General features: G+C 41.7%; 1 protein-coding gene across 1 annotated transcript in view; it reads right to left on the reverse strand.

The window, feature by feature from the left end:
* The window catches only part of GXYLT2 (glucoside xylosyltransferase 2), a 112,065-nt gene extending 101,702 nt beyond the window's left edge, over positions 1-10,363 (reverse strand). The window contains exon 1 of the mRNA XM_004372702.2: positions 10,263-10,363. The gene's annotated coding sequence lies outside the window, so the exon portion shown is untranslated. The remainder of the gene's footprint in view (positions 1-10,262) is intronic.
* Between the last annotated feature and the right edge of the window lie 10 nt (positions 10,364-10,373).

A 10,373-nucleotide genomic window follows, 5' to 3' on the forward strand; every position in this document is an offset into this window, starting at 1 on the left:
TGTTAACCAATGTCATAAAACAACATGTGTACTACTGTTTCATGAGAAACTATTTGTTCTGTAAGCCTTCACCTGAAGTACAATAAAATAAAAAAATAAAAATAAAAAAAAAGGATATGTATATTTTACCTCAATAAAACCCGTTGCTGTCAAGTCGATTCCAACTCATGGCAACCCTATAGGACAGAGTAGAACTGCCCCCATATGGTTTCCAAGGAGCTGCTAGTGGATTTGAACTGCCGACCTTTTGGTTAGCAGCCTAACGCTTAACCACTGCACCACCAGGGCTCCGCATATCTCAACAAAGCTGTTATTAAATAAATATATGTACTTACGTTTATAACACTGGTTATTTTAAAGTAAGCAATGGTAGTGTAGGAATATTACAAGAATCGTGATGCTGACGTGGAAATGACTGGAGTTTGAAAAACGCTGCATCAATTGTCCTGGCTCAAGCCCTCCCCACTCTCAAATGAAAAATGATATGCAGAACAACAGAAGAGGCTCCAAAGGAAAAGCAGCTTCACTGCTTCCAGGCTGTCTGAGACAAAGTGTCTCCTTAATCGCTTAAAAGTCTCAAGCGTGTGACTTAATTAAACTCCAATTTCTAGAGTGTATAAATAATGAAATAGAGCATTTATGTGTAGTGCTATTTACTTTGTAGCCTATTACTGCAAAACACTGAATTATTAAAGCAAGTAATTGGTTCTACTCAGACCCTCTTTTCTGCCATCTCCTGCTACCTTTCTTATCAATGCTTCTCTTTAACTGACAAGCTAAACTTGCGCAGGTAAACCTGGGGCTGCAATACTGGCCAGTGGTAGAAGCTTGGTGGAAAACTGCAGTTCTTCATAATGTAGCCTAGAACAGGGCTTTTGGTAACCAGTTTTACTTAGGGGAGGAAACAAATATATGGGGAAAAAATGGTAGAAGATGAATTGTAAAATCTTTAGTATGCTCACTTTAGGGGAAGAAGTGGTTAGTACAGCTACCCTTTCCTAGTAGAATCCTTTTTTTTTATGAAACCATAGATATTTTAACATGGAGAAGGTCTGCAAATCAGGCCAGAGTAGTAGGTTAGGAAGTGGAAACAATACCTTGATACAGCCTCTGGAAGGCGAGTCTGGTGATGGGCAACCAGATCCACATTAAGTGTAGACACATTTAGTGAAGACACTAATACAGTTCCCTGCAAACCATGGGTGTAGGAAGACGTGAATCCCTTGACAAGATTTTTCCCCACTGAAGCTGTGGTTAGAGCCTTCACTCAGAAACCCAGACATGACACTAAGGACTTTGCTAACAGTTAAATCACTTCGAATGACCCATGGCTTTGCAGTGAATCAAGTATCATTAATCTGGCAAGAGAGAAAAGCTGGTATTTGCCTTGAGTCACAGTATTATATTAGTAATGTCAACTGAGTGCCAACAAACCGCCATTGGAGGGCTTAATAAAATTATTTGATAAATGCATTCAATTATTAATAGCACATGCTTATTTTGGTTCATGATATTTGAAACATGGCTATGTTTCTACCCAAACTCTAGGGCTATTGCATAGTAGGTATTCAGTGCCTCCGAGCAGATGTAATTATGTCCATGTGTATATATGTGTGTTTGCTTCCAGACATCATTATACACATACACATGTTTTATGATCAGTAAGTTGTAGAGTAAGGATTCACACCCAGGTGGCTGGACTCAACAGGTGATGTTTTAAATTATTACTCTATATTTGGGGCCACACTAGCCTAAACAAACCAACAAAACAACACTTGCCATTAAGTTGATTCCAACTCAGCTGACCCCATGTGTGTCACAGCAGAACTGTGCTCCATAGGGTTTTCAAGGGCTGATTTTTTTGGAAGTCGATTGCCAGATCTTTCCTCTGAGGCACCTCTCGGTGGACTTGAACTTCCAGCCTTTGAGTTAGCAGCCAACCACGTTAACTGTCTGCATCACTCAGGTGCTCCTAAGGGAATCAGAAAAGTCACCCCCTCTGGACAGATGAAGCCTCTACCCAGGGCTCCCAGCTCCATGATCCAAGCATGGACTAGATTTCAGGCCGCCACTTACAGCCTCTTTGGGTGCCCCCGTGCAGGGCACAATCCCCACAACAGTTGGTGATACCGTCATCAACTTCACCTTAGAAATCAACGTTCACTACTACTTGAGGTCTTGCGCATTTGTGTTTATTCATTCCCCCTCCAAAATTTTATGATGGTGCCTGGACTAATTCTCATTTCATTTTCTCTCCCTTATGATTGTTCCTGATACGTAGGAGATTCCATTTCTCTATCTCCCTCTTCTTTGCAAATTAAGATGTTATCAAGATTTTAAAATATGAAGCAACAGTGCTAGTTTGAAATGGCTGCTGACATCCGAGAGAGAAGAATTAGACAAGGATTACATATTCTGCAAATGGACATTTCTATCTCATTTCATAAAAAAGAGCATGAAGGACTTAGCAATACAAAGGGAGAAAAAGGAAAAAAATGGTCTCTCCAACTAATTTCCATCCTCCTAAGCCTCAGGCCAATAAGAGATTTAAATTTTTATGATACTTTGTGTTGTTTTATAAACCATGTAAGTAATACATATATTCATCACAGAAAATTTTAAAAATACAGACAAGCAAAAAGGCAGGAGCACCCATAATTCCAATTGCATAACCAATAACATTTTGGTGTAACATCTTCCAGAGTTAACTCAATGTGTGCGTGTGTATGTGTATATGTATACGTGTATAAATACGTAAATATATACTTTTTTAAAAACAAAAATGGGATCATTTTGGTAACCTGCCTTTCTCTCATTACAAATATGAACAATTTCAATTACAAAAAATATAGAGAGAACCTCCATTCATTGCTGGTGGAAATGCAAAATGGTATAGTCACTTTGGAAGACAGCTTGGTAGTTTCTTACAAAACTACACATAGGCTTACCATGAGATCCGACACTCTCTCACATATTTACCCAAATCAGATAAAAACATATGTCCACATAAAAACCTGGACACAGATGTTTACAGCAGCTTTATTCATAATTGCCAAAAATTGGAAGCCAACCAAGACGTCCTTCAATAGGATAAGCAAACTGTGGTATATCCGTACAATGGAATATTATTCAGTGATAAAAAGAAACGAGCTAACAAGCTACGAAAAGACAAGGAGCCACCTTAAATGCACATTGCTAAGTAAAAGAAGCTAGTCCAAAAAAGCTACACACTGTATGGTTCCAACTATACAACATTCTGGAAAAGACAAAACTACAGAGACAGTAAAAAGATCAGTGGTTGCCAGGTGGCCAGGGGAGGGATGAGTAGGTGGAGCCTAGGACGTTTTTAGGGCAGTGAAACTGTTCTACATGATACTATAATGGTGGGCACACAGCATTATGCATTTGTCAAAACCCATAGGACTGTACAACGGATAGAGTGAACCCCAATGAACTTTAGTTAATAATAATATATCAATATTGGTTCATTAATTGTACAAAATATAAGATGTCAACAGTAGGAGAACTTCAGAGGGAGGGAGTACACGGGAAAGCTATACTTTCTGCACAGTTTTTGTGTAAACCTAAAACACTCAAAAAATAAAGTCTATTAAAAATTTTTAATAGAGAGAGATTGTATCAAAGGGATCTTTTACAAAGGAATTCTAGAGAGCAATCAAATGGTTCAGATTTCAAGATTTGTTCCCAAGTACAGCACGGTGCTTAGCAATTTGGCTGTAGAAGCACACGGACTGGCTTGAAATCCCAGGTCTGCCACTTAGCTATCCCATCTTGGGCAAGTGTTGTAACTACCTCTAACCCTCAGTTTACCCATCTGTAAAATGGGCATACCGATTATAACGGACATCTGCTTTTGTTTTTGGTTTTTCTGACTGGCATCCATATCCAGGAGTTTTTGGTAAGAGCACCTCAATTTTCTTTGGGGAAAACACTCTTCTTCTGTTTTCAGACCATGTGGTTTGGAGGGGCTGGATCATTCCCTGGCCCCCACCCCCAGCGGTAGGTACATGGCCCAGGTGTGGCTATCAACGACTGAATATGCATGTGACCCAAGTCAGGCTGATAGAGGCAGCCCTGGGTCTTTTAGTCAGAGGTTACTAAAGGAGGAGATGCAAGCCCAGGCATGCTGTAAACCATCCCATGGGGAAACTCACCTGACAGTGTCCCTACACAGAAGGAAGCAGAGCTAAAGGACGGAGGTGCGATGGCTAGAAACCCTGGATACAGCTGTGACTGAAGCTTTACCTCCTCTGCACTTGCCAGCTTCATAAGCCAGTAAATCTCCTTCTGTCATTTTGTCATTGATATAACCTGAGTTTCTATCACTTGAAACTGAACGAGACTTGTCCTATCCAATAGTTATACCTACTTGATAGGTCGTTATGAAGACTAAATGAAATAACGCACGTGAACTGCTGAATACAGTGCCTTCCATGTTTTTAAAGATCGCACTATTCTCTTAAAAGGTATGGGATTGTTTTGAATATTATTAAATAATATATCATTTAATAATATAGGTTAAGCCTTAGCATAGTGTTGGTATAAGGCAGCTCTCCATTTATTCATTCATTGTTCATTTAACAAATATTTATTAAGTACCTTTTATGAGATCTCTGCTCTAGATGCCAGGGATACAGCAATCAATAAGAAGTAATGTTTCCATGGGGGGGAGGTAGATAAAATACAAGTTTATTTACTATGTAAAAAGAAAACTAAAGCAGGGTAAAGGGGTAGAGAATGATACGGAGGGTCCTGTTTTTTCTGGGCAGCCAGGAAGACTCCTTTAAGGAGGAAACATTTGAGCATAGACCTGAAAGAAGTGAGGGAGCTAGCCACGTGAGAACATTCCAAGGATAGGCAACAAGTGAAAACACTGAGGTGGGAACACTTCAGTGTATCTGATGACCAGCGTGGCTGACTTAGAGTGACTGAGGTGGGGACGGGTAAGGAGATGAGGCCATCGAGCCAACTGGGGTTGAGATCAGGCAAAGGCTCAAAGGCCACACTGAGAAATTGAATTTTATTCTCAGTGTGACAGGAAGTCATTGGAGGGCTTTAACCATCGGAGTGATGGGATCTGGTCTAGATATTTAAAACATCATTCCAGCAGCTCTATGGCAAAAGGACTGTGGAGGGCGCTAGAGTGGAAACACGCGAACCAGAGAGGAGACTACAGCAGGCATCCAGGCGTGACATGACGGCATCTCTGAGTGGAAGCGGCAGAAATGGTGGGATTGGAGTTACATTTTGGGATAGAACCAATAAAGCATACTGATTGAGTAGGTGTGGAGAGTGAAACAGAGAACTCATGGACCAATTGATTAAAGATGAATTTTGAACAGAATCAAGACTCACAGCTGTATAATATCATAGATGGTACACAAGATCTAGACACTTTAATATGCTCTGGGGCTATCAGCTAATTATAGAATGATGGTCACAGATATGGTATTTTGCTGTATAACATCATCTCTCTTTAATGAGACCTTTATTCCCATGAACCCTCTGAGAAGGCTTATCTCAGAGAACAAAGGGAACTGCAGGAAACAGTGTCTCTTGATGAGCAAGTACACATGTTTCCTCTCATTGGGGCAGCTAGGAAGGCTGCCAAGTATATTAAGTATAACTTCTTTCTTTCTGTATTATCTCCGCCCCTCCCCCCCAGTAAATCTAGGAGGGCAGCAACTCCATTCTCCAGTACAGTGAGTGCCTGGCACAGAGTATATGCTCAGTAAACACTTGCCAGATGACTGTGGAATAAAATGATAGAGGAACTCCACAGAGCTAAGAGGTAGCCCATGCCTGCCTTAGAAATCATCTTTTTAGAGAGAGCAGCAGCAATGCAAACAGAAGCCTGTACGCCAATGTTCACTACAGCACTCTTCACAACAGCCAAAAGGTGGAATCAATCGAAACAGCCATCAACCTATGAACGGATAAACAAAATATGGTCTATACATACAATGGAATACTATGCAGCTGTAAAGAGAAATGAAGTTCTGATGTGTGCCACAACGTGGATGGACCTGGGAAACATTATGCTGAGCGAAATAAGTTTGTTGCAAAAGGACAAATACTGTTAAGATCTAATTTATATGAAACAAGCAAATATACAGGAACCAGAGATTATTCATGGTGGGAGGGAGAGGGAAAGGGAGAGTTTTCGTTTGGGGGGTATTGAGTTTATGTTAATAGTGGTGGAAAAGGATAGCGATAATGGTGGCACAACGTGAAAAATGTAATCGAATTGTAAACACAGAAGTTGTATTGGGGAATATTTTGGTATGTCTATTTTCACCACAACAAAAGAAAGAAAGAGAGAGAGAGCAAGAAAGCAGCAACATTCAGGCCAACCCAGAGGAGAAAAAATGAAGCTCAGGAGGGGGGTGAAGCTGACTAATCAGTAACAGTTCCAGGCTGGAGCCGATAAACGAGAAACAGACTGATTTTGCAAGAGATGGCGCACAGGGCTCAGTAATAGTCATCGTTAGGATTTTGCAGCTAAGCATGATGATCTCATCACAGTATCATCAAGTGTCAGAGCTGGCAGAGATGTTAGAAAACTTTTGGACTGATTCCCTCATTTTAGAGACAAGGAAATTGAGGTAAAATGGCTTAGGACTAGAACCCAGTTCACCTGACTCCAGATGCCAAATTCTCTTTCTACATCACATTGACAATTACATGAAACGACCTTTTCCATATGTTAGCTCAAAGAGGAGTTTTCAGAGGCAAGCTGGACAGATGGCCCTCTAGAGACTATTTCCAAGTAAAATTCTCATTTTAGAATTCAGTTCCATGAAAAACACAAATCATCTCTCTTGATAAACTTTTCCTTTTCTCATTCAGAGAAAACGAGGTGGCCCATTATGGTTCCCTTTTTGACGTGGCTGCCAGGAAGCTTAGAGCTAAATTTAATACCTAATCTCATAACAATACTGGCCTCAGTTTTTGACAAACAGAACTTACTCTCCCCTCCTTTTTATGACTTTTCATTTTTTATAACTATTTCAATGGCCTTATTGTATACGTGTCTTTTACTGTAAGTCGTCTTGAATTCCTTTTGGAAGTCAGCCAGGTAAAAATCACCAATAAACAAAAATGGAAGGAAGATTTCATTTCTCTTGTGTACTGGGACTGCTACTTAACAGCACAGTGTCCATTTTCAGATCCTCCCCTTGACCTAAAAGCTGAGACTTCACCTCCTGGCTTTATATTTATAGAGAGGGGAGGCCACTGCAGGACAGAATGCATACAAATGAGTAGTTATAAAATTGTAGGGTCGGCCTGCTAACCAGGCAAGTCCCTGGAAACTTCACCGAAATGAAAACAAGATGTGGAAGGAGAAGACTGTGTTTCCTGCACTGACGTGGCAGAACTTCACTTACAGCAGTACCCTGGGGGAGGCCACGCACCGATCTGCGGATGGTCAGCAGGTGGTGGACTCTGTCACAGCCAACTCCAAGCTTTCTGCTAACCACAGCCACAAGCCTGGCCCTCCCCAGGCCCGAGAAACGAGCTCACATGGTCTTCATCTCTTTTGGATTCTAGCCACGTAAAGAGATTAAAGCACTTGCTTTCTGAAAACACGAGGCTCTCTTTTCCCTCTCTAAAATTGAAATTCCTCCTCAACCACAAAAATTTAACCCAGGCAGGACTAGGAAAGCAATAAAGGAGCCCATACAATGATCCTTCCTCCTGCTCCCTTACTGCTCCAGAATCTTCTGTTGCCGTGACTGTCAAGGTAGCAAAAGAAACAATACATAAGTCCCAGAAAATGTCAACTTCTCCAGAGGACACTAGACTTTCGTGTTTATGCATTTGAGCCTGAGACTTCCTGTGGCTTTTTCCCTCCGCCTTTCTCAAGTTTTCTAATTTTGTTCTTTATTCCTATGGTGTGGGTCATGATTGCCATGATAATCTAAGAGATATGTTCAAGAAGAAAAATGGCTTCAAGAGGTTCTGCTGCTCATGGAAATAATCCTTCCCTAGAACATCCATTTGGATTCTGTTCGTGATCTCCTGCTAGTCAGAGACCATTTGTTCTGATAGAGACAAGATGCTGCCCCAGTGTTCCCAGCACCTTGAAGAATGAGACAGTTTCAAAAATGTATGGCGTTTCTTTAGAAAAATCTCAGTACAACTAAGAAATGCAGGCAAGACTATCGTATGACATCAGCATAGCAGGTAAGAGCTCAAGCTGAGCCCAGGCTGCCTGGATCTTTATCCTTATTTACCACATACTGTGAACCTGCAGTCCGTGGGTGGTGCAAATGGTTAATGTGCTCAGCTGCTATCGGAAAGGTTGGAGATTTGAGTCCACCCAGAGGTGCCTCAGAAGAAAGGCCTGTGGGTCTACATCCAAAAAACCAACCATTGACATGGTTATCATTTCTTGCATTTTGTCTTCTCTGCCCTGTTTCCAGTCTGGTGTTCACCACACAGTAGAATTATAATAAATATTACTGGCATGATGTTCTGGAAAAAAACAAACAAAAACCAGCCATTGAAAACCCTATGGAGCACAATTCTGCTCTGACACACATAGGGTCACCATGAGTCACAGTCGCCTCAACGGCAACTGGTTTACCTGTGAACCTTGGCCAAATTTCTAGCCTTGTATAATACTTTCCTCATCTGTAAATTGTGGATAATATTAGCGCTTACTTCACAGAGCAATGGTTCTCAAACTTCGGTGTGCAGCAGCATCCACTGGAGGGTTTGTTAAAACACAGATTACTGAGCCCCACCGCCGCAGTTTGATTTATTAGGGCTGAGGTGGGGCCCAAGAATTTGTCTTCTAACAGATCCCAGGTGATGTTGGTGCCGCTGGTACAAAGACTACACTTTGAGAACCATCATCCTAGAGTGAAGGGGCAGATTACATAGTTAATATATGTAAAGTAAATGTTAACAATGACTGGTTTTATGTACTGCTGTCAGCACTGTGCCAGGCAGTAAGTTAGCTATGGTAAGTGGTGTCAGCTCTTATTATTATGTTACAGGTTGTTTCATCAAACTTACAAATCATAGTAAACTTGTAATTGAACCATAAGACCACCTAGTATAAGAAATCTCAGTATATAGGAGGGGAAGTCCTATTAAGTTTCTAACAGAAATATCCTTATTTTAAACAGTGTATAGTGTATATTCATAAGGAGTTGTGAGATGCTGTAAATACTTAAAGGCGATTCCATAAATCTTTGGTTTTCCCCCTAAAACTTGTCAGTCCCCATCTGTACACTGTTTATGAGGCAGAAGAGAAACAGAAGCTGGCACGACTACTTTTTCAGGTCTCGTGTCTTTTAGTTACAGTAAAAACGCCAGAACAGATTTGGTCATTATGGTCAAAAAGAATTCTTCAAGTAATTAAGGAGACCAGCAAACGCAGGCGTTGCAATGGCAGATAGAAACATCTACAGCTTCGAAAGGGCAGAGGAAACCGACCAAAGAAAAGACGAGGGGTTTGTTAAAAAACTTTCCACAACAAAGGAAGTTAACGCAAATCCCTAACCTGCGGGCGTTCCAGCAACCCTAAGGCCAAAGATAAAACGCTGATGAAAAGCCGCGGCGTGTTAAGCTTCGTGTAGGGGAAGAAAATATCAAACATAATGTCGAAGGTTACGGTAAGAAGTTTTCCTTGCAGGACCCTTTGCCAGTGCTCGAGTCTGAAAGAGAACGAGAAACAGGAAAACACGCTCCCTCCGTCTTTCCCGTGCCACGCATCACTCCTCTCCAAAGAGAAAACTTCTTTTTAATAAACTTAGGTCGAGTGCCTCTTCTGCTTTAAGTGCAGGGGTATTCAAAGTTGAAGGAGAGGCAGGGAGTCCTTGGTAAACGTCTAACTTTTCCAACTCAATCAGATCTAAGTTTTCGGTAAAAATTCTCCAGTGAAACATGAGAACTAGATAAAGCATTCTTGCACCGTGATGGCTTTTGAAAAATTAAACAAAGAGCTCATGTTTGCAAGAATGCAAAAATACGCCTTGTCTTGGCAGTTTAAAAAAAGTGATATACAAACCACTTTCCCTGACACTTTTTCAAAAATGTACGTGATAATCTGCCAGTGCGTAGTTACAAAGTGGTTCTGTATTTCTAGCAAGGTGAGAAATACAAGAGGGTAGCCCCTGGGTGAAACCTGGAGTCGGTCCCTCCAGCCCAAAGCCTCGCTTGGACTTGGCACGGATGGAGAGCGCAAGACACGGGTCCCCAGATGGGATTCTGGGGCTGTCACGACTCACCTCGCCAACTTCTCCAGACTCGCCGCGCTCCGGCGGCCGGCTCGGGGGCGCGGACGCCGGGCCCGGCGCCTCGGGGCTCCCGGGACCGCCCTTGGGAGGGCAACCGGGGAG

This window comes from Trichechus manatus, unplaced genomic scaffold (assembly GCF_000243295.1).
Source record: "Trichechus manatus latirostris isolate Lorelei unplaced genomic scaffold, TriManLat1.0 scaffold00020, whole genome shotgun sequence".
Lineage (NCBI taxonomy): Eukaryota > Metazoa > Chordata > Mammalia > Sirenia > Trichechidae > Trichechus > Trichechus manatus.